Here is a 25,351-nt window from a genome sequence, read left to right on the forward strand (position 1 = left end):
GGCTGGTGTGCCTCTTTGGGATAAGGGGTTGGGTGGGGTCAGACAACGCATTGTAGATGGAAAGAAGATGAGGAAGAAAAAGGGAATCCCTATAGGCATTTGTTATTAGTAGTGCTGTATATCATTGTGGGCTGGGGAAATTTTAGCTGAGCACTGTAGCTGTTGACAATTGCTGCTTTGCTACTTTTTGTGCTCTCGTAGTAGGAGACTCCTGAAAACCCATCTAGCTTTTATTGATCTGCTGCTTTTCATCTCCGGGTAACTTGTTTCTTGGAGTCTGTAATGCTGACACAGATAGATGATTCTACTATAATTAGAACTACTGAATGAGATACTCCTTGCCCCCCTCACCCCCACTTTGGCACTAAGTCCAAGAGAGAGAGAGAGAGGAAACTCCTGCTAGCCCCTCCACCTCATTTAAACTAGATGGGGTGATTGTAAGAAATCCAGCCTTTCTTTAAATCGCTGAGATTTGATTACGCCGAGGACGAGAACCGAAATTCAGATCTTTCGACATACATTGGGAAGCTCTGCTGTTAGGCTTTTATCTGCGGAAGATCGGAGCTTCGGGGCCAAGTGCCTTAAGAAAAATGGCAGGTTGGAAGAAAAAGAGGGAGAATGACAATGACATCCCTCCATATCCTAATCCCAAACTGAGGAATTGCTTTCCTGGAATTCAAACATTCCATTAAAATTTAAATAAGATAGATACCTGGTGGGGGGCGCTTTTTGCATCAGTGGGGTATCCATTGGAGCACTCAGTATTTTTTCTATAAAAAACACATTTTAAAATTATTATTATTTATTGCTTTTGGTTTTTTTAATGGCCACATTTTATGGGGGAGGTGTTAGGGGGTCACAAGACATCATAGTATCACAGTGGGGGACCTAAGGGAACAGTCAGTCTGTATATTTGAATGACACTGTTGTGCTCAAATTCATTAGTAACTCAGAAACTGTGGAACTATGCCTAAGTTGTCAATGGGAGTCGTTATTTAATATTTTATTTATAAGCCCAGCTTTCGTCCCAGAAATGCAGGGAAGTGTGCATAGTTCCCCACTCCTCATTTGATTCTCACAACATCCCTGAGTAAGGGTTTGAACCTAGGATTCCCGAATCCTAGCCTGATATTCTGATCACTGCACCATGCAGAAAACACACTACTGAAAATAATTGTCTTTATTTAAGTGCTCATTTACTCTGTTCATCTTGCTATGCCTCGTGCATATTCAGGATTGAAGCGGGGAAGACTATTTTCTGGGTTATTTCCTAGATTCTCACATGTTCTCCTACGATAGCATAGCAAAAATACTAGACACTATCCAGAGGTCATTTCTTACCACCCTGATAATGAGAAGTGTCTGCAGTAATCAAAACATTCATAAACATCCTGGTCTTATTGCAACTGAATTAATATTGGCTTCCCTTATGTGTTCCTGGCTTACACTGAAAGGTCCCTATGTCTCTGGCAAAATGTTACTAAGGAGGTGAAAAAATGAGTTGCAAATGCTAATGAGCAAATAAAAGTTCTGTCAACTCTTTCAGGAAGGAAACAAAATTAAAGCTTTCCCTAAACACGATCACAGTTGACAAAACGCTGGATGTTTAGGTGCCAATTATAGCTCTTTCAGAAACTCTCAACTCTTGTCATAACACATGCCATAAACAAGGACAGATTTAGAGGTTCTTCATGACAGTTATGTGTAGGATGTTGACAGTTGACTGTTAAATTTCAAGTGCAGGGGAAAATTTCCCTCCCTATAGATCTTCGCTTGTTTATTATGGAGGGTGTTTTCTTTGCGAGTTCAATCATACATTCGCTGCCTCACGTTCTCAGCTTGACATTTCCATTTAACTCCCCCCCCCCCATGACAATCACTGAAGTGTAGATGGAGGTAAATGCAATCTGCAGTACACTCAAGAGGTGTGAGAATTTCAAAACTTCAGGGCGTTTTCTTCACTTTTCCTTTTGAATATTTAGATTTGTTATTCCCCCTCCCTTTGTTATATTGAAAAAATACCCAATTATATATGGGTGGTTACATCAGAAGAAAGCAAATATATGTGTTTGACATCATAATGAAAGAAGGGAAGAAGCGTTGTGAGGAATCTGAAGCTGGGATAATAGACTAGTTCTTTGGGGGTGCTTTAAGACTTCCAACTATACTTATCATCATCATCATTTTAATAATTATTATTAACAACTAATGAACCATTCGTAACTTCAACAGATAATGCCTTTAGAGATGAACAGGGAGTGTGTCCCCCCCCTGCACAAAATGTTCACAGTGTGTTTGTGTGTGTGTGTGTGTGTAAGGCTTATTATGGAGGCATAAGGACCAACAAAATACTCCTTCTTGATTCATCCCTGAAAGTCTTGCTTCATTCCCTGGATCTTCCTGTATACCACATCACCTTTTCTGTGGAGATTTGTCTGGCACTCTCCTGACAGAAATAGAAAGCATTTTTATTTTTAAAAGGCATTTAATGTCCAGCTCTGCTACTGTTTTTAATTATTTTACTATCTGCTTTTTTAAGGTCGGCTGTTTTTTTTTTTTTTTACAGTATTGTATATTTATTTCCTGAATGCAGGAATGGTAATGCAACACTTCTCCAGATGTTGTTGGACTACAATTGCCTACCAACCTGCCTGGGGCTGATGGGAGTTGAAGTTCAATACAGCTGAGAGCAGGGATGAGGAACATGTCACCCTCCAGATGTTGGACTCCAATTCCTATTATCCCTAACCAGCATGGCCAGTGGTCAGGGATGATGGGAGCTGTAGTCTTAATGACATCTAGAGATCCTCAGGTTCACCATCCCTGATTGTGAGGTCCTCAGGTTCCGCATCCTTACCTAATCATATAATTGCATTTAAATCCTTTTTTGTAAGATGCTAAGGGTACTTATCGAAAGAAGAGCAGTGTTCATAGGTGTGGGTATGCAACAACAATAATTAGAAATACCTCCATTAATGCCTTCAGATAGTACGATCTAAATACACATACACTTGGTGCTCCTGAGAAGAACAGAAGGGTGTGTGTGTGCGTGTGTGTGCGTGCGTGCGTGCGTGCGTGCATGTGTGTGTGTAAATCAAGAGAAGGGGGGGGGACACACCAAATAAATCAGGAGAAGGGGGGGGACTCATAGGCTTTCTAACCAGCAGGGAACAGGTGGACAAAGCAATCTTCAAGGAGGTATCAAGGATATCTAAAGCTCATAAACACAGGACCCTGGGATATAACTACACAGATGTTTGTTGAGCTAAGAACATAGCTAAATATAGAATATACATAAAGTTACTGACCTGTATAGAGGACATTTAGCACACAAAAACTAGGGAAGTGACTGGCATGTGTTTTAGTAATCTTTACTCAAAATGTTTTGAGACTGGACAGGATAAGAGATGATATACATTAGGGATGTGTTTTGGCCCCAAGGGGGTGAATTAGGGTGATTTGGGGTATTTTTTCATGTTACTTAGTTAGATTGCACTGTTAACAAGGCATGTCAAGGAGGTTCACAGAGTGCCCAAACTTCTTAAAAGCTCTGTTGACTCAGTTTTTCGCATAAGTGAAGCACAAGATCACTGCCTTGCTGCTTTTTATTTTCTGAGAAATGAAACCAAGCTGAGTGTGGAAAGTCTACCCTTATGGGAGAACCACCGAGCCTCTGTTTCTAAAATGTGAGTCTTCCCAATCAGGCTCAAAATACTTGGCATTTGGGAAAGTAAAACACATGAATTGGAACTGCATGGCACAGTGCACACATTTTTTTGTTACTTTCTAATTGACTGGCCCAGAACACATTATATAACAAGCAAAAGGGATGCACTTCCCCTGAGCATAAAAGATCATGAAATATTCAGTAATATTTATGAAGTTCTGGTTCAATTCTGTCAAGTCCCTGAATTTTGAATGGAGCAGTTAGCATTTTTGGTTATGTTTTAACCAGTTCACAATGGCACAGAGCAGCTTCCTTTCTTATATTAACAACCCTGTACTTAGGGCTATTAACTCACCAAGAAACTTGCCTGGCTCTTTCAGCAATGGAATCCTTGTGGGATCCAGGAATTAGAAGGGACTCAGGCATACAGCCTAACCCTCCATCCCCAACAAACAATGCTAGGCATGCACACTCTTTGCTCTAACCATGCCAGCCACCCCCCCTCTCTTCCCCTCCCACAAATCCTCCTGCAAGCGGCCTGCATGGAGAAATGACCATATGCTTTACTTTACTTTCTTTGTAGGGCTGTCAGGTGTCTGGTCCAAGTCCAGTTGAAAGATAAAGCAAGCAGGAACCTAGAATTTGTCCACCAACAGTTAAGCGGCTGGAGAACAGACTGACCAGGGGCACACTGGTCACCATCTTCTGCACTATGGTGAGATGCACTGTATTTCTATTTCGATCATAGTTAGGCAAACTAAGGCCCAGGGGCCGGATCCGGCCTAATCGCCTTCTAAATTCGGCCTGCTGTCCAGGAATCAGTGTGTTTTTACATGAGTAGAATGTGTCCTTTTATTTAAAATGCATCTCTGGGTTATTTGTGGGGCCTGCCTGGTGTTTTAACATGAGTAGAATGCGTACTTTTATTTAAAATGCATATCTGGGTTATTTGTGGGGCATAGGAATTCGTACATGTTCCCCCCCCCCTTCAAAATATAGTCCGGCCCCCCACAAGGTCTGAGGGACAGTGGACCGGCCCCCTGCTGAAAAAGTTTGCTGACCCCTGATTTAGATGATAGTAATTGTTTCTCTGTGTTATTTATCTAGACAGTGTCATTTCTCTAGAGAGATAAATGAGAGTATGCAAATTGGTAACATTTTTTCATTTTTGCAATGTGCAAAGGACCACTTTTCATGCAGGTTCTCAGCAGTTACTTCTCCTATTGCCCCAAATTGTTAGTGTGTGCAAACTTCCTAGGCCAAATTGGCTTGCAGCAGCAGTGGGCTCACCTCATCTGCAAACCGCTTTTGTGAAGGCAACGTGGTGTCCCCCTTCCAGTGCACTGCAATTCTGGATTATCCCTCAACATTGGCCACACTGGCTGTGGATGATGGGAGCTAGAATCCAATAACGTCTGGAAGGCACAAGATTGGATATCCTAGTCTTGGGACTGAGTAGGTCACTCTGTGAGCTTCATCTGTGAAATGACTCACAGGCAGAACCTCTGGATGCTGCCTTGTTAGGAAATTTTTCAGCTTTTGGGGGAATGGGTACAATGGGTAAACCTAGCTTCCCTCCCCCACCTTTGCCCAGGCATTTCTGTTTCTCGTATATACACAGTCATCTCAGATGCCGGGTGAATTGTGTGCCAGGATCTTAGGCTAACCTCTTCAGATAGACACCCTAGACATCTGCAGAGATGGTTGAGGTGTCTGTAAGTATATAGATCAGAGAAGAAATATAGTTGAAAGCTCATATGGCGACAAGGTTTGCACTAAGGTGAAAAGGAGGAGGAATCTGCTCCACAAACTTATATAATAGGAAAATATGATCATAGCACTGGAAACAAAAAGCTGCTTTTAGCACAGGTTTCTGAATTGGCTGAAGAAGAGAGATATAGTTCTTGAAAATCTTGAGAATCCAATTGCATTTCACATCCCATTTAGTCCAGAATAGGCAATGGGCTCACAGCTAACAGCGAAAATAGTCACCTTGAAAGAGCTTTATGTTTTCATATATTTTTACTATTGCTTTTGAGTGGAATGGAAGGAGTTTAAAGTTTTCAAGGTTCAAAAATCACCAGTCTGTATTCCCTCCTGCTTTATCTAACACAGAAATAGCTTTCTTTTTCTTTTTCTAGGTTTGGTTGTTGATGAAGTTGCATTACAGCCAAGTGATGCAATACACAACTGTATAAAATAATATCAAGATATGTTCTTAACCTGCAGGGTGTAGCATAACATTTGCACCATGCTTTAGCACAAGCAATGAGATAATTTTACTGCCTATAACACCAGCAATCAAATGGCAGTTTTTGATCCAGTTTAACAGGACCTACATGTTATCTACAGCATTCAATGCATCTCGTGAAAATCTCACAGAAACGGGAGGCGTTCAGCCCATCTAACATATGCAGCATCTGTGTATCAGTGTTAATTTTATTGTAGAAGAAGATGCTACCTATTGATTAAAGCTGAATGGGAGCTCTGTGACCTGGAACATTCAATGAATTGGAAAAATGGCCTCAGGTGGAAGATATAATTTATTATGGGTGAGCCATAAAGGCCACCTCGCTTGTTACTCCCAGGGAGGAATGAAATAAAAAAGTCTTAAGTAACTGCTCACCCAGCACAATAGATACTGGCAGCACTGCAGCAATTTAGACTTCCTACTTTGCTGTTCATCAGGATAATTACCGGGAGCTGTCAAAGCTGGAACTGAGGACCCATTGGCTCTATATGCATGGTCATGTGCTGAGCCAACAGGGCTACAAGTTGGAGCATCTTGCTAGGCAGTGGAGATTGCAACACTTGGGGCTTCATAGCTTAGGGAAATAGCTGATGGAGGAGGCAACAGAAGTATGTCAGGTTATGCATGGCAATGATGTAATGAGTCCCATGGAGCTGTTATGGAGGAGGTGGGAGGATCCCAAAGGAGTGGATTCAGAGATCAGGGCCTTGAGGGAGATGAGAGTTGTGGGATGAGAAATGTGGCACTGGTGCCTCAAGAAGGGTTGGAGCTGGTAGAGGGGGCCGGTGAACAGGAGGGTCAGTAGCTGGATTCAGGGAAGGTTCAAGCGGGTTGTCAGAGAGCTGCTTTGCCCCTGTGATCTCAGACACTTCTGCTGCTGCCACTGGACTGTCTTGTCTGTCATTCCTGCCAATAAGGTCCTCAGAAGACATCTCAGAGCAGATGTTAAAAGGAGAAATGATTGTAGGCAGGGATACAATACTGGGATATGAGGCAAGGCATGGAGAAATTTTAAGGTTAGGACAAGAAAATTGTTCTGGATATCAGAGGAGGCAAGGAGCCAGCACAGGAGATTCAGGGCAGGCTGATGAGTATATAATAAGGTCAGTTGCTTATTTCGTGATCCTTCTGGAAAGGGAGCTGCAGTACCTCCTCGGGTCATCCACAAGTGGTGGCACTGCAGTGTAGCAGAGGTTTTCTGGGTTTTCTGTTCCTACAAGCTGTTTGATATCTGCTGCTCACTTAAATATCAGAAGACACCAACCCCTTTAAGGTTTTGACTTTGTCAAGCATGCAGCTTGATCCTATGCATGCTTATGCAATGGAACTTATTTTCAAGTAAGAATGTGAACAGGATTGCTGCCACAGACTATGTCATTGAATACAGTGCAGCCATCTGAATTCAGTGCATGTTATATGTGTAAATAACTTTCTCTATCTCTCAGTTTACAGGTTAACAGGAGTTTTTCTTGGCTGATCCATTTTTGACAATTAGAAGTTAATGCCGCCAAGAGAACTCTGAAGGAGCAGCAGAAGCTTTGAAAGCAATTGTACAAGCTGAAAGAATGGCATTGCAAAAGCCTGAAATTCTGATGCAGCCTTTTAATTCTCATTTGATTTCACTGTCATGGGTGCTGAGCACCTCATACAATCCTGGCCACGTATTTTGCAAACCTACAGATATGCAGAGTCTTTTGCGGTGTGATGAGTAACCTGATTTTCCAGTATCTTTGTGTGAAAACAGAGCTGTATACTTATATCAAGAGAACATATGCATGCTGTATTTTGCTGCCGTGCTTGTGTGTGTGTGTGTAAAACAGGAAATAATAAATACCTGTGAGGTTGTCAATACAAAACAAATATGACAGTTCCTTTCTTTGCTCATATTCAATTCAATTTCCGCAATGAAAGTTTATTTAGGGGAAATAGGTAAATGTTACTAGTCTTGCTTAAAATCAGTAAATTAGCTTGCTATGCATCCATCCTCCTCCCACAAGGGTGGCCATTTATCTTACCTAACAGCAGGGGCAGATTTTGGTAATATGGCACTCTGAGCAAGGACAAAATTTGGTGCCTCTCTTTCCCACCCTTGCCTTCCATTCTGCAAATGCTCTCAAGTGCACCACATCATAGTTGCGGCAACTCTGACCAGAGGCCTAACTTTGAGTAGGTAAGCATATAAATATAGGTATTATTATTATTTTATATTATTATTTTGCATTCCTCTAAGCTTGATGCCCAGGGGTGGGGGGCGGGGAACAGCCCGCACCACCTAAAATTTGGTGCTGCTCACAGTACTGCCAAGAGAACAAGTCCTCTTTTTGAAGGTGTGCTCTAATTGGAGGGCTGGCTGGTCCAAGCCTGGTTTAAAGATAATGAACCATCAAAAGGGAGAGCAGAAGCCTCAAAATTGACTGAGCAGGCACACAGTTCACCTGATGTCTTCCCCTACTGTGGTGAGATGCATTGCATTTCTACTTCAATTACAGTAGTTATTTCTAAATGTACACCTGTGCACAAAAATTATGATATGTCAATTTTATGCAAATTGATATTATCTTTTGTCCTTTTTTCTTCGTGCAACTTCTCTTTTTTGGCAATGCATAACTGGCCACCCTACGTACCTGCCTGCCCCATCTCTTCATTCTCCATCCAGGAAAGAAAGAGGCATTATTATTGTTTAATATTAATATATTCCAGGGTGGCAGACACTTGAGGAAGGCACAGAGCCAGACTGGTTTTACCCATAAGCGTGCACAGGATTACACCTTACTGTCCATTGCTATTCATATATATTTTGATACATGTGTCCAATGGGACTTACTCCCTAGTGTGTTTTGGATTGCAACCTTAAACACAAACCTTGATACTGATAAAGAAACAGGATATTTTAATATCTTACTCAGTTTTTAAAAAAATGTTACAAAAGTGACAGGAAGAAAAACAAATGATTGTATTTTGTTGCTTCAACATTTCCTGTAGGACTACTCCAGTCCAGGTCAGAAAAAAACTTGGAAGTCTTCAGAAGGCAAGTTCAACCAACATGTCACATTCATGCTGCTTAACCTTTTACGAAGCTTTCCTATTTCAGTGTGTCCTTCATAAAAGGTCATAGGAGCTAATTGTTTACAATCTTTTCTCCTCGCTGTAATATTTACATTTCCATAATGAAATGCCAGCACTGTTGTTGATGCCTTTCAGAAGGATTATTTCTACCACAGACTGTTAGTTTATAAAACAAAACAATATTTATTCCATTATTTGCACCAAAAGCAGGAATTGGTGTTCTAAAATGAGTTGGGGTTGCATTCAAACACCACTACCTTGTCTTGGCTCACTGCTCATTTTACATCAGGTAGAGCACATGCATTGCATTCAGATGACCTCAAGTTCACTCCTCAGCATCTCCAATTAATGGACAACTAGCAGATGATCTGCTGGAGGTTCAGACAGCTGTTGCTATTCAGGATAGATGGATCAATAGTTTGGTTTAGTAAAAGGCAACTTCCTATCTCACAGGTACATAGGATGCTGCCTTATACGGAATCACACCACTGGTCCATCTAGCAGATGGACAGGGTATTAATACCAACAACTAGTTTTGTCTTCATTGACTTGCAGCGGCTCTCCAGAGATTCAGGTGAGACTTTCCCAGACCTGCCTTTAGATCATGGGTAGTCAAACTAAGGCCCGGGGGCCAGATCCAGCCCAGTCGCCTTCTAAATCTGGCCTGCGGACAGTCCGGGAATCAGTGTGTTTTTACATGAGTAGAATGTGTCCTTTTATTTAAAATGCATCTCTGGGTTATTTGTGGGGCATAGGAATTTGTTCTCCCCCCCCCCAAAAAAATATATAGTCCGCCGCCCCCCCCACAAGGTCTGAGGAACAGTGGACCGGTCCCCTACTGAACAAGTTTGCTGACCCCTGCTTTAGATCTAGGTGAATTAACTTTTGACCTTCTACATGCAAAGAAGATACTCTACCACTGAATTGCAACCTTATGAATGTATGGGTGTAATCCACATCTGCCCATGCAATGTCACCTGCCTATAATTAATTTTACAGATGCTTGCGCAAGAACAGATTTGGGTGCATTGGACCAAAGTTCCTGAAAAGGGCCACAGAAGCAAAAACAAGACAGTGCCCTTGGACATTAAGTCAGCTATCAGAATATGTCTAACACAGGCATCCCTGGCCTGTGTGTAAAATCCACCATTTGGAATGGCATGGGTAAACTACTGCAGGATTGGCTGTGGAGGATCCTGCCTGCTTCAACCATGGCACAGATGGAACCCTTCCAGCTCTACCCCTGTATAATTTGAAGAAATTCTCCACTTTCCGGGGCGTGGGTGGCGCTGTGGGTTAAACCACAGAGCCTAGGGTTTGCCGATCAGAAGGTTGGCAGTCAAATCCCCGTGATGGGGTGAGCTCCTGTTGCTCAGTCCCTGTTCCTGCCCACCTAGCAGTTCGAAAGTATGTCAAAGTGCAAGTAGATAAATAGGTACCACTCCGGCGGGAAGGTAAACAGTGTTTCTGTGCACTGCTTTGGTTTGCCAGAAGCGGCTTAGTCATGCCACAGGGTTCTGTCTTGGGCCTGGTCTTATTCAACATCTTTATCAACAACTTGGATGATGGACTCAAGGGCATCCTGATCAAATTTGCAGATGACACCAAACTGGGAGGGGTGGCTAACACCCCAGAGGACAGGATCACACTTCAAAACGACCTTGACAAACAAGATGAATTTTAACAGGGAGAAATGTAAAGTATTGCACTTGGGCAAAAAAAAATGAGAGGCACAAATACAAGATGGGGGACACCTGGCTTGAGAGCAGTATATGTGAAAAGGATCTAGGAGTCTTGGTTGACCACAGACTTGACATGAGCCAACAGTGTGACGCGGCAGCTAAAAAAGCCAATGCAATTCTGGGCTGCATCAATAGGAGTATAGCATCTAGATCAAGGGAAGTAATAGTGCCACTGTATTCTGCTCTGGTCAGACCTCACCTGGAGTACTGTGTCCAGTTCTGGGCACCACAGTTCAAGGAGGACACTGACAAACTGGAACGTGTCCAGAGGAGGGCAACCAAAATGGTCAAAGGCCTGGAAACGATGCCTTATGAGGAACGGCTAAGGGAGCTGGGCATGTTTAGCCTGGAGAAGAGGAGGTTAAGGGGTGATATGACAGCCATGTTCAAATATATAAAAGGATGTCACATAGAGGAGGGATAAAGGTTGTTTTCTGCTGCTCCAGAGAAGCGGACACAGAGCAATGGTTCCAAACAACAAGAAAGAAGATTCCACCTAAACATTAGGAAGAACTTCCTGACAGTAAGAGCTGTTCGACAGTGGAATTTGCTGCCAAGGAGTGTGATGGAGTCTCCTTCTTTGGAGGTCTTTAAGCAGAGGCTTGACAACCATATGTCAGGAGTGCTCTGATGGTGTTTCCTGCTTGGCAGGGGGTTGGACTCGATGGCCCTTGTGGTCTCTTCCAACTCTATGATTCTATGATTCTATGCTGGCCCCATGACCCAGAAAAACTGTCTGCGGACAAACGCCGGCTCTCTCGGCCAGTAAAGCAAGATGAGCACTGCAACCCCAGAGTCGTCCATGACTGGACCTAACGGTCAGGGGTCCCTTTACCTTTACCCCACTTTCCAAACACACACCTATATTTTAGCAGGACTTCTTTATATAGATAAGAATGGTCCTTATGAAGAACTTGTTGCTCAGCAAAGCAAAGCAAAAAAACCTAACAGCTTGCCTGTGTTCTGTAGTCTGTGTCTTGAAAGCAACTGTGGTTTGTCAAATAAAGGTACTTGAATGTCATCTTTCATTCAAATTTCTGAAGACAGTATTTTCATACTATCATTTTTTCTTGGAGAAATTAAAGCATAAAACCAACTGTTTTCTAGGTTGAGAACGCCCAGAAAAGAATTCTCTGGGCAACCCAAGAACAAAGAAATGTGATTGCTCTGAAAGAGCTTTAGAGAGAGATGGAGTGGACTATTGTCTGCTTGAAGATATTTAATATTCTACTTCTGGCTGAAATGATGGCATATAAGAAAAGAATACATCAAAGTAATACAGAAGCAAAAATGCATGTTGATCCTGCGGATGTTTAAGTAGAAGTAAATTCCACAGAGCTCAGTAGGTCTTACTCTTCAGTAGCGTATGTAGGATTTGCAGCTTTAGTTGAAGAGTAAAGTGAAGGTCACACACTTAAAGCTGATGTTTCATATTTTCTGGCACGTAATAGGAAAGAAACAGTGGGAGCTAGTTCCAAGGGTGTAACTTACGGTTATGTATTTTGCTACAGACTTGAAGTTTTTCATTGTTGTAACATTGTCATGCAAGCAAAGGGAGTTTTATTTTAGTTTGATACATGTTACTGTGCATAAGTGCATTTCAGAGGATGGAATACAGTATTACAGTGAATTAATATATTGATGAAGCAGTCCTGCTGCCAAGATAAAGATGTCAGAGAGAAAGAAAAGACAGAAGAGTGAGGTGGTTAGCCTTTTGAGGGCAGATGGATAGCTGGCCAACCATTCAGACAGAGCAGTAAAATTTGCTCCATGCACAGGTCCTACAGCAAAGATGTATAAATAAGTATGGGAAGATGTGATCCCTTGATGCCATGCCTGGGCACAAGGGAAATTCTTCACTTGTCATACATTTGAATGGATTAACATATGCAAATGAGTTTTGGACTCTTCAGAAAACACCTCCTGCTAGTACAGGTGGTAATCCAGAATGAACATTTAGATGGAAGCAAGCTACATTATCTCTAGTTTTATAGCATACATATGCAAACTAATAAACTAACCACAATACGGATATTTAACAGACTTTATGCTGCAGTCTTGTACTCACTTGCGTAGATATACACAGGATTTTGCTATCTAATCACTGTAAAATTGGTAGAAATGGGGAGTCAACTTTCTCCAATTCTCTCTCCCTGCAGCTTCCCCACAGTTCCAGGGGATCCCAACTCTCTGGAATGGAGGGAGATGCGGGGGGGGGGGGAATTGGCAAAAGTCACCTCCTTCCTTCTATTGGTGGGATTGTCCCAACAATGGAACTTAACTCATGGAATGCTCCCACCAGCTGCCGTCACTAAAAACTAGTAACAGCGTTTTCTTGCCTTCTCTTTCAATACACGCTTTCTGAAAGTAAAGCAGAAATTCGAGTTCATGTGATTAATTGTGAATTTGCTGGTTATTCCTGGTTATTTGTATTATTATGTACAGTAATATTTTATACCTTTCAATACTTCAAACTCATTAAAATATATATCTATGAAAATATACCTATGTGGTGCAAAAAGTCTCAATTAAAATAAAATCAGGAGACCCCTCTTTCCCTTGCACAGCTACAACTTGCAGAGTGGTTTAACATCGCGTCCCGATTCCCAGGACATTCAGAGAACTGTAGCTTTGTGAAGGGAATTAGGGTCTCTGTGGCTAGCGCCCCGTAACAAACTAAATTTCCCAGGATTCTTTGGGCGAACCACAACTGTTTAAAGTGGCATGAGACTGTTTTAAATGTATAGTGTGGATGAGACTCCAATTTCCTCAAAACCCAAGGGTTGCAGTATGGTGATAGTGTTGAGGGCCAAACCAGTCAGATTCGATGGGACCACTGTTCACGTGTCCTCCCTGTTCACATTATAAAATAGATGTAACATGAAACAACAAACACTGGAAGTTAGAAGAGAGGTGCCAAAGCATCTCCCCAGCCTGTGCCTTATTCCTTTTATTGACCATCCCGCCTTTCCTCCAAGGAGAGGTCAGAAATGGACCCAGTTTTGTCCCCCAACCTCATTTCACCCTCACAACAAATCATCCAAAGCACATTTTCTTGGGAACTGTAGTTTACCCCTACAATTCTGGGACCAAACAAGAGTCAAAATGTGCTTCAATGAGCAGAGATTCGAACGCGAGTCTTCCTGTTTACAGGAGAAGTATCGAACTCCTTTTTGGATCCACAAAAAGATATCCCCCCCCCAAAAAAATTTTTTTGTTGTCAGTGATAGCAATTAATAATAGGCTTTTTATTTTAAGTAGACAGTGCTACGTAGCGAGAGGATGAAATCAGCCGGCCCTGCGCCTTGCTAAGGATGCCAGGGAGGGGGCTCGGCGATGTTCTCTGCAGGTGCAGTTGCCCTGTGCGCGTGAATATAACGCCCCCCTCCCCGGTCACTCCTCACGGTTGAAAGCGGCCCTCAGCTACCCCCCCCCCCAAAAAAATAAAACCGGTCAGCCCCCCCCCCTCCCCGCTTTGGGGCTTTAACTTTGCCACGAAGCAACCCGGAGCCTGGCGAAACGGCTTCGTGCCCAGGCGGTTCCCAAAGGCAGCCCCGTTCCCCCTCGACAAGACACAGCACAACTCTAACCTGGAAGGTACCCACACGCCGCCAGCAGCCTCCTTCCCTGTCTCCCAAGGGAGGGAGAGGCCGCCGCGCCTGAAGGGGAAAGACCTCCTTGGGGCGAAGAAGCAGCACCCTCTCCCGCTCCAGCGCCCAAAGTTACCTCACGGCGGCTTCGAAAGGCGCTTCACCCCCCACAAAAAAACCCCTCACAATTGCCTTGTTTCTATCTCTGAGGGGAATGAGCTCGCCCTCTCCCTGACAAGAGGCCGCTTCGACGGCCTTCCTTCCCGCTGCCCCACTTCGCCCCCTTGCGCGGCTTCCTCCCCAGCCCGTCGCCAACTCTGGGCGTGTTGGCTGAGGCGGCCTCTCCGCTTCCCGCGCCCGCCCGGTTCCTCTCCCCCCCCTTCTCTCTCCCCCCCCCCTCGCCCGCCCCTTATCGACTGCTATTTTTAGTAAATCCTCCTCGAGCCACCACCGCCACCGGCGGCGGCGGCGGCGGGCTGCGAGAGCGGCGCTCAGCCCTTCGCTGCTGCTGCTGCTGCTGCTCCTTCCCTCCCTCCCTTATCTCCGCCTCCTTTCCTCCTCTTCCTCTCCCGGCGAGAGGCTTGCTCCGCCGCCTGCCGGGGCCAGGCTCACATGAAGCCCCCTTGCCCACAGCAGCAGCAGCAGCAGCACTAGCAGCGGCGGCAGGTAACTTTCTTTTGCCCCCCACTTTCCTCGCCCGCCCCCCCCGTCCCATAGTCCCTTCGCTTCGGAGCAAAGAGATAAAGAGGAGGAGGAGGGAAGGAAGGAAGGGAGGAAGGGAGGGAGCAGCTGCTGAGCAGCAGCATCTCGCACACAGGTGAGTGGCGTGGCAGATGCGAACATCCCTCCCATGCAACTGAATGGGCTCCTTTGGAGGAGCAAGGGGTGTGTGTGTGTGTGGACCAGAAGTTCAGTCTTGGGTCTCTCTCTCTCTCGAGATGCCTTGGGAATTTATTTATTTTTTAACCCGCCCCCCCCCCCCCCCGGATTTCGTTGGGTGGGAAGCTGCAGTTCTGCTACTTTGCCATTGCTTGCTTTTTTTTGGGGGGGGGTGATGCTGGCACTTAGGGTTGGAAAGGGAATCCTACACACATACACGCACCAAACTCTCTTTCTGTGCCTGTGTGTATACCGCCTACTTTGGGGTTCCTCTCATCCAGCCATGATTTGAACGAGGCGGCTGGGTTTATTCTTGGGAAGCTGGCAAGAGAGAGAGAGAGAGAGAGAGAGAGAGAGAGAGAGAGAGAGAGAGAGGAAACCGCTGGTAGGAACGCGCTCCGTGGGATACACGTGAACCAGGTAACGAGAGAGGTTTAGCGAGATGAGCGCTAGGGAATGTTTCCTGGGTATCAAACAGGTGGGATGGACTCCCATCTTCGCGTGGAGCCATCGGGAGGGTTGCCTTCAGTGCCTCTTGGTATGGACTGGGATTGGGGTAGATGCTAGAAATGCGTTCGTTGCAGCCGATCGGTTTGTTTGATTCTCCCCCCTTCCCTCTGGAAGAAGGAAGGCTGCCATCCTGTGCACGTTTTCTTGCACCCTTCCTTGGAGGCAAGTCCCATTGAACAGCGTGGGCTTTACTTCCAAGTCAGAGCGCATGGGATTGGTCTGCAGGTGCTGTGTGCTTGTGAGGCATATCCGGATTTTAGAGCTGGGGGAGTAAGTATTGTTGCAACTGATTCATGTATTTGGGCTCTTTCAGGACATAGTTGTAGAGAGATGGGGCTGTTCTGGGGTTTTGTGCCTAACAGACATGTATTTCCACAAAGCAAACTTCCCCGATGAATAACTCTGGATCCCGTAACTATGGAAATAGCTGCCGTGGGTTTTGTTTTTTGTTTTGAAAGGGGAGGAAAGTCTGCACAATGGTTAGAAATGACTCTTTGGGGGGACGGACCCCCAGCTATTTTAATATTCAAATTATTTTATAAAATACTTAATCCATATGTATATATGAGTTTATAAATGAATAAAGTAACATGATGTGTGCTTACTGCAACAAGCAACTAGGCTATATTTTTACTGGAGGAAAATATAGCTGCCTCTAAAATGCTGAAATGTATTCTGGTGGAGTGCAATCCTAAATATGTCTACTCAGAATAATTGAGCTGAATGGGATTTACTCTCCGGTAAGCCTTGAAAATGTGGTGATTACCAGAATTTTAAAGTACTGTTAAAATGTACAAGTCATGGAGAAAACAGGGAAAATAAAATAATAGTTATAAAATCATTATGCATATAGATCTAAAATGAAGGGAGAACTAAGGAGGTACATAATAGCTACCTTTTGAAAAGGTCTATGTCATTCTCAAGGGCAAAATAATAATAAATTACTGTACATATTTTATATTTTAAATTGATTTTAGGGGTATGAAACTCATTTTTTTCTGAAATGATTGGGAGGAATTCCTACTGCAATATGGCATTGCTACAATTGGTTATTATGTTTACACTTGTAATAGCATTAAATCCCCAGAATATCATTTTGATGTGCATAGGGTTTGTCTTTTAATGGATCATTTATATGTCCATATAAATCAAGTAAATATCAATGTTTTCCTCAACCCAGTGACTTTATTCAGCTGACAGAGGCCCTCCTTGATCATCCTGACTTCTACTCTAGCAATCCTCTCATATGTTTAATTGGAAGTAATTTCTAGTGTGTTCAGTGTGGCTTGCATTAAGGTTGCATTCTTGACAGTGCAAATGTATCATTTACTTAGGGCAGAACTGCCTCCAGCTTTGAGGGTGGCCTGGGCAAAGGGCCATAAGCCCATGTTAGAGCATTTGCTTTGCATGCACAAGTTCCTAGGTATAATTTTTTGCATCTCCCAGTAGGACTGGGGATATCCCCTGCCTGAAATCCTGGGATGCCATTTGGTGTGGACAGTGCCGAGCTATGTGGACCAATGGTCTGACTCCTTTGTTCCTAAGTGCTCTTTGGTGGGCTGCATTCTCTCTTACCAGGTGGGCTTACCAGGTGGCAAAGAAGGCAACAGTGCTTCATGCATTGGTGGGTCATACCTACAGTTTCAATTTCTCACATTGCTCCCTGTTTTGGGGCATTGTGGGAAATTAAAATAGCAACTGGACCCAGGGCCGTCTTAAGCATATCCGGTGCTATGGTGCAAAGCTCCCTCTGCCCCCCCCCCATTTCCCAGTGGTTTTTTTAGGGAGGACAGCGCTGCCGGCAGGGCTGGAGGACGTGGGCAGTGGCTGGAGGGCGGTTCCTCCTGTGGGGAAGAGACGGAGGCTGGACGCGGTACCCCCCGGCTCAGCTGGCCACTTCGTGCCACGGTGACCATGGCAGATGGAGTCTCTGGGCATGGCGCTGCTTCGGCATGGCATGGCAGAGGTGGGCGAGGGCAGTGAGCTGATGCCGGGAGGTGCTGCATCCAGACTCCGCCTCTTCCCTGGCGTCCTCCAGAACTTGGCGCCCTGGTGCCTCGCGTCACTAGCCTCTGTGGGTAAGATGCCCCTGACTGGACCCCATTATCCAGAGCTGCTTAGAGTACCAGGCCAGGGTGGGGAGTGGAGAAGTCTTGCATTCCCTGGTTAACTGCTGGGGCCCATGCAACTGCCTAAGGTTGCTCTGACTCTGATGCCCCACTCTGCTCAGTGAGGCAGTAAGTACCGTAAGTATGTTCAGAATAGCACATTAAGGTATCTTTTCCTGGAATTTGTGTGTGTGTGTGTGTGTGTGTGTGTGTGAGAGAGAGAGAGAGAGAGAGAGAGGTCCTCAGTGTGGAACAGTGTGCAGAAATTTATTTATTTTAATTACCTTTTAATCCCACCCTTCTCTTCCAAAGAGTTTATTTTCACAACTCTGTGAGGTAGGTTAGATTGAGAGAGAATAGCTGATTCAGGAGAGCTTTGTGGCTCACTGGGGAATTATTTATTTAAGCATTTATTTTGTACATGGCGGTGTACAGCAATATATACAATAAAACTATAAATATATACAATGAAACTATAAATATATACAATAAAATACTATAAAATATAAAACACCAAAAAAAAAAAAAAGAGGACAAAATGTCCATTCTAAACCCAGTTGTATTAGCTTGATTGCATAGATTGGTCTTTAAGAGATGCCTGAAAATCAGATGGGAGTGTGCCTGCTGAATTTTTGTTCCATAGTATGGGTCTAGTGACCCTATATGCCCAACCCCACCATCATTGACTAACACTTCCATTACATCACATTGGATCATGGACATCTGGTGTCTATGTCTGTCCTCTGTCATGGTATCATGGTGTGGCCTTGGCCAAGTATGTTAGCCTTAGATTCACTTCTTTAAAAAGTTAAAAGCAAAAGAAAAAATACATCCTGACCTCAGATGTAAGTATCTTGAAATCAGATACAATGAACAGTGACCACAATCACTTTCTTCACACAACTGTCCTAAGGGTAAATGCAACAAGGGTAATTCTTGTAATGCTAAACTATAGTAAATATATTATGTTGTTCTGAGTACACTTGTATGCATATTGATGTGCCTTTTAAAAACGATATTTCATAGATTCAAGTAATGCATATGCTTTTCTGTTGTCTTTTTTATACTTTTCCACAAATAGGTTTCTGGTTTTAATAAACCTGTGATGAACGTTGAGTAATTCCTGGAATTAGTGTTTAGGACTTTTCAGTACTTTTATTAGTTTTTAGGACTTTCCACCAATTTCCTGGCCTTTTCTTTTCATACGGGTAACTTTATATAAGTTAGCTTAACTTCTGAAATCTTGTGTAGTTTTATTTTAGAAATGTTGAATACAAGAATCCCTCACTGGAGCATTTTGAGATATGATTTCAAATTTCTGAAAGGTTTGTGAACAAAAAAGACGTGTTAAGATTCCTAAAGTACATAATTTGTGAAATATGTGCAACTTTAGAAAGAAACAACAATAATTTTTATCATATAGCATTGTTAAGAAGTAGACTAAACCATATTGTGTTGGACATAACAATATTTTTCATTGCTTTCAGTAGGCTGATATATTTATTTTTTTAATTTTGGAAAAATTCTAACATCACTGTTAGATGAAACGTTTCAGGCCTCACCTCTATTTCTACATAAATAATATGATGATGGTACAGTGTGGTGTGGCTAGGACCCTTGCTGTACACATGATATTATGTTGGCTGCATGTATTGAGGTTTGATGATGTCTGTATGGCTGGAGAAATGTTGATGATCGATAGCACAATCCTATACATGTCTACTCAGAAGCAAGTCCAGTTAAGTCCAATAGGTCTTAATCGCAGCCAAGGCGACAATCCTAACCATGTCTATTCAGAAGTTAAGTCCCATTGAATTCAGTAGGGCTTACTCCCCTACACTGGGGGTTAAGATTACAGCTAAGTGGGAAGGATGCCAGCCTAAATGCCTTAGACAGGCCATATTGCTAATTTGCTGCTGTCCCTGGTCAGTCTGTATTACTAAGGTGATCGTATGACAATAAGTGCAGGCAATTTGCTATAGATCAGCGACAGAACTATAGTGTTTAAATTCTGTAAGCAGTTGCTGCTTTAAAATATTCCCACATCAGTCTACCAATAAAATCTTTGTAGCGTCTGTGAAGGATACCTTTGCAGGGATTTATTCATTTTACTGATTTCTCAGTGATGATTCAGAAAGCCAAACTGCAGTGAGATCACATCCCCTCATCGGAATTAAAACTGGATAATTTCCCCCTAACTGTTTTAACATTGTGGTAAGAACCTGGGACTGTAATCATAAGTATTCTTATTGCAAGTGAATTATACTAAAATCATTGGAACTTCCTTTTAAGTAAGCACAGGCTGTAAGTTTGCAAGAGAAACATTTCATCTGAAAGGTCCAATAAATATTTATGAAAATGTTTCTATTTTGGTATGAGTTTTAAAAACTAAATTAAAATACAATCCATATACTTTAACATTAAAGGTTTATAGCCAATTAGGAAATAAGTAACTACTGTACATGTAAAATAAGAAATAATGGTTTTGTTTTGTGTTTGGTTTAAACACATGCATATTTTCTTGGTGATGTTTTAGTTTAGATGGATTGAGAGTGATTAGCATATACTTTAATAATAGGTTACCCGCATTGTAAATCTTCTTACTTAGTTCTTATGCAAACAGAAGTCATTAGGGTCTTGAAATGAATATAGCTTCTTCTCCTTAGCGGAACTGAAATCATATTGGAAGAGAGAAAATAAGATTTTAATATGTTCATGTAGAATTCTTGCTTAAAACTCACATTTTCAGTTTACATATGGACATTTGCCATCCAGTCAATGCCTTTTTCTAAGTTCACAATTTAGCACTTAGCTTTAAAGTCTAAGGTTGCAACTCCTTGCACATTTACTAAAGTTAGGGGAGCTTCCCTACAAATAGAAGTAAACAGGATAAAGTTGTAAGTTACTTTTAAGTTGTTGTTGTTGTTGTTTTAATTGCTTATGGAGGTTATGTTTGTATCACAATTTTTAGTGATGAGATTTGGGTTTTATCTATGCAAGTTTTATATCCACAAAACTGACTTAACTACATCTGTGATATGAGGCCAGTGAAGGGAGGTCTCACTGGTACAGTAAGAAAATAGACCTGCCCAGATAGGCATGACAGCCCATATCGGAAGTATTGATTTTTTGCCGATTTCCCTACAAGATACCCTAAAAACTTCATTTTTGGGGGAGATTTTGCAAAAATTTTATGGCAACTTTAATTTACAACATCTGGTGAAGTGAATTCTGATCCATCAAAGCTTATGCTATAATACGTTTGTTAGTCTTTAAGATGCCAAAAGACTGTTGTTTTTGCTGCAACAGACTAACACAGTCTGGAAATCATTGCACATATTTAGGATCAGTATAACAATAAAATACAGGATGTAGTGAAAAACTATAAAGGAGGTGAAAGACCCCTGAATGGTTAAGCCCAGTTGAATTTGACTATGGGGTGCAGCATTCATCTCCACTTTCAGGCCGAGGGAGCCAGCATTTGTCCACAGACAGCTTTTCAGGGTCATGTGGCCAGCATGATCAAACCGCTTCTGGTGCAATGGGACACTGTGACAAATGCCAGAGTGCACAGAAACACTGTTTACCTTCCTACTGCTTATGGTACCTATTTCTCTACTTGTGCTGGTATGCTTTCGAACTGCTAGGTTGTCAGGAGCTGGGACAAAGCAACGGGAGCTCACCCCGTTGCACGGATTCAAAGTGCCAACCTTATGATTGGTTTAGACCACAGTGCCACCCGCGTCCCTGAAAAACGATAGAACCTTTGTATTCACAACCCTTGACAATAGTGATGTATAAATTCAGATTTAAATATTTCTACATATATGCCCTGATCTAGAAAGAGTTGTATCTGTTTGGAAATGTGGCATCTGGATTAATCTTCTGTATCTGGTAAACGGTGCTGTGTTGGAAGAAATTCCATATCTACCCTCTTTTGTGCTGTCGATTCTAAAAGGCCTTGTTTATTTACTACATTTATTGCCTGCCTTTACTCTGAAGAACTCAAGGTTCAAACCTGGTTTCTGAGGTCCTAATCTGATACACTAACTCCTATACCAAACTGACTCTCATAATGCCTATCTATTTCATGGACAAATCATGTTGAGCTTCTTGTCACTGTACACAAAGATCTCTGGATCAGGATCACTACTCTAATAAAACCTGAAAGCATAATATGTTTTTACAATGGGGAAAGTCGTAAACCTTTCCCCTCAAGGATATATGAGATGTTGTGTAACAGGAATTCTCTTTCATTATTCCAAACTTTTACCTAGTCCAACATGGGAAAGTTGTATAACACATACATTCTGTTAAGTCTTGTTTTTTTTTAATTGGACAAAATCCTAATTATACATTTTTGACATCTATCATTAGGTCTCTAGGAGGCAAAGCTGTTAAATTCTGGCTTTGCTTTCAAAAGAGGTGGATTAGCCCGAGGCAAGAGTATAAGATATTCAAGAAAGAGAAGGCATAAATCCCAGATGAAAAAAGTGAAGTTTGAAGCTAAGTGAATGTGGTTTGTGTAACATGCATTAATTTGGTAGGAAGTATATTCGGAGTGGCATATTATTTGTTTGATTGGACTCTGAAAACTGTTGGTGGCATATTCTTACCAAAATAAAAACCCTCTCAAAATATTTTTCTTCTTAAAAGTATTCACCTGGTTCCAAAACTTGTATTTTACTTGTACAAATAAACTATTATTTAACAATTTCTAGAGTACATAAACTACTAATATACTGTTGATATGACTGACCCCTTTTACATAAAATTATTCGTGTTCTTGCAACTACCTGGAAATCTGTGAGCTTTAGATTTAAAGTTAGAACTAGTTATTATGTGATAAAATCATAGAATACGACTATGCATGCACTGTGCACTTTACCTGTTTTAAAACTGTTTTACTAATATTTAGCACTTTAATTACGGTAGAAAGATGCCTTTGGTAAATTGGCAGACTTGAATAAAATATTGCCAACTTGAATAAAATATTGGCAGGGCCCTGTCTTGCATAAGATATAGTGCATGGACACCATTTGAATGACAATGCCCATCAACTTTGGGGAGGCCCAGCCCCCTCAAATATTTTATTGAGGGTGGAGAAGGGACCTCAGCACCTAGGAGTTGGTTCCAATGACACCAACCCTGACCCAACTGCATGAGCCCAATTCGAAGTGCTGGTTTTGATCTTAAATGGCTCAGGACTTCAATACCTCAAGGATTGCCTCTGTATGTGTGAACCTACCTGCACCCTGAGATAATCACCTTCTTTGTGTATATTTGTTATATTTCTAACTGTTTCTTATTTTATGACGTTTTGAAAACTATTCTGGGATTACTATGCCATCCTAGTTTTGATTTCAAGAAAGGGTGTATTATGAAAAATATGCTCTCTTAGAAAATGCATTGTAGTGAGAAAGGTAATAAAAAGATATTTTCCCTTTTTTGGAGGGAGATAGGGAGGCTAGCAGCACATTCCTTTACATGTCTACTCAGAAGTAAGTTCCACTGATTTCAGTTTCTCCCAGATAAGTGCTCATAGCATCATAGGGTGACTTCCCCTGTTAGCTGTGCTTATTTGATGTGCTGGTGTTGATCAGAGAAATACATCAGAGCAAATGTGCAGTCAGAAAAGTAGAAACTTCATATATAAGATGTAAGATTGAAAGTGTTGCCACTGAATACGGGGGGGGGGGGGAATCACGTTATTCACTGCTTACTGGATGATGTGGAAGAAGAATAAATACTGTGGAAGCATTTATGTAATAATTCCAGTATAATGTTTGGCTATGGTACAGCAATAGGTTTAGCCTTTAAAATTGGCTAGATATTCACGAATCCTTTAGAAAAGAGATGGGAAGGAGTAGAGTCACAAACTCTCTCTAGCCTCTCCTTTCCATTCCATCTGGTGACCTGTAGTTGCTCTCATTCATGTCTCTTTCCGGTTTGGTCCCACTCCAGTCAGCACTGACCACATCATCCAGATGTGCAAGCTTGGGTTTGAAAGTTGAGGATAAGTGATAGCAGAATGTGGATTTAGATTGAATAACTGACAGTGGGGCGGGGGGAGTTGTCTCTTACTGTAAAATCCCCTCTATGTAAAGTTAGTTCAGGGACTGAGCAGTTTGTGTCAATAAAGGGAAATTCAGCAAAATGGTTTTTGTTTTGCCATTGTAATAAAATGAGAGCCAAGAGCACTCTAGCTATTTTAATTTGGGTGTAAAATATTAATAATGGAACAAAGCTCTCTTTTATAATTGAATGCTAACATTTATTGAAGAAATTTAGTAAAAGCATTTTGCCAATTATGCCTTTTCTTTTATTCCACACTACTCAAGGTTGTAATTATAAGGACAACTTGTTTTATCTTGCCATTGCTTAAGTTTTCCATTGAAATTAATTAATTAATCAAATGCCGCTCCCACGAGCCTGCAAAAGATGGCTTACAAAGGGATAAACAAACAATCTATTAAAGTATTGCCATTAAAACGAGCCTGAAAAACAATTCTAAAAATGCAGCAGTGGGCAGAAGACAGCCTCCTACCAGCCACCACTGATGCAGGGACAAAAGCATCACTTCGCCAGTGCGGATCTTCCCCTGTTGGTTGCTGAATGTGCAAGTTTGTGGGTATAGCCCTGACAGGGTCACTGCTAGTGACAGCTAGTGCAAGACCTCAAAACAGGCCATTCTAAGAATGTGTCAAATAACAAGAGATCTAAAGCTGGCCTTGTAGCCATCAGATGATGGCGCTCGACTTGGTCTGTGGCTGACTGCTGTGCCATCCTGGCTGACCCTGCAGCTACCTGTCTGCCTCTCCTGCCTATGTGCAGCAGGGTGGTAGATGTCGTGTTTGCCCTGCTGCTCAATGCAGCCCCACCAGGCAGCAGCCTGGGTTAGGATCGCTCCTTAAAACATCTAGCCTGTAGACAGTCTTCAGTAAAATGCTGAATTAATTCAATCAAATGTTTTTTTTAAGTCTGTTTGAATGTTGCTATTGATAGGGTCCTGTGTACTTCCCAGGGGAGAGGACAGCTGAGAGGCCACACAAATGGTGCTGCATTTGTGTGGTCCGGGATGCTGCTTCTGTGTCTGGGACGACTTTCACCATCCTTTTCGAGTCAAGCAAATGCATTCAAATGTAAAATGTTTGGAGGACCAACATAAACTTCACCTGGCTGTTGGTTATCCGTCAATGTTTTTCCATAATGCATTTTTCTGTTGCTTTATCAAATCCCGTCCTTTCCCTTCCATTTCCTTCTGAAACTGGCAAAGGAATGTATCTCTGTTCTGCAAAGTGGCCAGTGAAATGCTGGCATTAAAATTTTACAATAGTGTCTGGCAAGGCAGGCTGTAGTCCACAAAAGCTTGTGCCACAAAACATTTGACTGTCTGTGCCACGGGACTCTTATATTGTTTTGCTGGAGCCGACTAACATAGCTAACTCTGGCTTTTAAATGGCAGTAACAGCCCAAATTCACTTCAAAGGATTTCCCCAGAGTTGCATGCTGAAATGTGCTTGAGGTTAGACATGCTC

At 42.4% G+C, this 25,351-nt stretch overlaps 1 protein-coding gene and 1 long non-coding RNA gene across 3 annotated transcripts in view; one reads left to right on the forward strand and one right to left on the reverse strand.

Moving 5' to 3' along the window:
- Window positions 1–25,351, reverse strand: part of LOC307199859 — a 531,299-nt gene that overhangs the window by 260,523 nt on the left and 245,425 nt on the right. The gene's annotated exons all lie outside the window — the stretch shown is intronic.
- The window catches only part of HDAC9 (histone deacetylase 9), a 474,032-nt gene that overhangs the window by 29,998 nt on the left and 418,683 nt on the right, over window positions 1–25,351 (forward strand). For both annotated transcript variants that reach the window (XM_079947890.1, XM_079947891.1), the window contains one exon: window positions 4,251–4,382. The gene's annotated coding sequence lies outside the window, so the exon portion shown is untranslated. The remainder of the gene's footprint in view (window positions 1–4,250; window positions 4,383–25,351) is intronic.

Source organism: Podarcis cretensis (genome assembly GCF_951804945.1).
Source record: "Podarcis cretensis genome assembly, chromosome: 12".
NCBI lineage: Eukaryota > Metazoa > Chordata > Lepidosauria > Squamata > Lacertidae > Podarcis > Podarcis cretensis.